Source organism: Rhinolophus ferrumequinum, chromosome 19 (genome assembly GCF_004115265.2).
Source record: "Rhinolophus ferrumequinum isolate MPI-CBG mRhiFer1 chromosome 19, mRhiFer1_v1.p, whole genome shotgun sequence".
NCBI classification, from domain to species: Eukaryota; Metazoa; Chordata; class Mammalia; order Chiroptera; family Rhinolophidae; genus Rhinolophus; species Rhinolophus ferrumequinum.
In genome coordinates, this window is record NC_046302.1 from 20667098 (window position 1) to 20668209 (window position 1112).

At 48.9% G+C, this 1112-nt stretch overlaps 1 pseudogene; it reads right to left on the bottom strand.

Annotated features, from left to right (window-relative positions):
• Positions 1-215: 215 nt before the first annotated feature.
• On the bottom strand, positions 216-768 carry LOC117038713 (ferritin light chain-like; annotated as a pseudogene).
• Positions 769-1112: the final 344 nt, after the last annotated feature.

Sequence of the window (1112 nt, forward strand, 5' to 3'; positions counted from 1 at the left end):
AATCTTTCATCGTTCAATATTCCCTTCCCTATATCCATTAAGGAATGAGTCAGCTTACTCTTGTTCCACCTTTTTTTCTTTTCTGCAAAAAGCTTTATTGTTTCAGTTTGGTCCACTGGCATGGAAGAGGTCTCCAGGGTGGTTAGAATGCTGCCTAGTGGTTACAGGAAGAGGCTCAGGCAGAAGCCCAACACCAAGGGGATGCAAAAGGCTCCTCAAAGGCCTCTGAGCTTCAAAAGCTTCTTGTTATGCTGGAGGGTGAACCTTTTGAAGAGATAGTTGCCCAGCCCAGCCTGGGGCCTGGGCAGCCTGGAGAGGTTAGTCAGGTGATTGCCTATCTTCTTGATGAGTTTCACCTCCTCATCTAGGAAGCGGCTCATTAGAAAGTCACAGAGATGTGGGTCTGTGTGGGCAGAACCCGGGGCATGGAGATCCCAAAGGGCCTAGTTCAAGTTCTTCTCCATGACCATGGTAGCTTCCATGCCATTCTGGGGTTTACCACACTCATCTTGGGAGGGCTCCTTCAGGTCCTGGAAGAGGGTGTGGCCACCACACTGGTTTTGCATCTTCAAGAGATGCTCAGCACACTTGTGCTTCTCCTCAGCCAACTCTAGGAAGAAGTAGCCTAAGCCTTTGAGTCACATCGTTGCGGTCAAAATGGAAGCCCAGAGAGAGGTAGGTATAGGAGGTCTGCAGATGCAGGGTGACGAGGTGGTTGACTGCGGCCTCCGTCTTGGTAGAATAATTCTGATGAACTTTGGCGCTCATGGTTGCTCTGCAATAAGGAGTTAAGCTCAAAAAATGGTGTTGGCTGGTCTCAGAGGCTGAGGATGGCTGAGATGGTTCCAAAGGTTGCAACTGGAAAAGAGGTTGGAGGGTGGTCGGAGGCTGGAAGTAGGGTCGTCGCTGAGTCTGTTTGATTCAAACACTGTTGAAGCAAGAGATAGATCCACAGGACCACCAAGGGCACTGACACTCTTGTTCCACTCTTCATCTGCACCTTTTTATGACTGTTCTCTGTCAAAGGGCAGAAATCATTGACTCTTCCAGGTGCCAAATTACTGATCTTTCTTTACACCCATTTCCCAACCTGAATGATCTCTTGGTGAGTT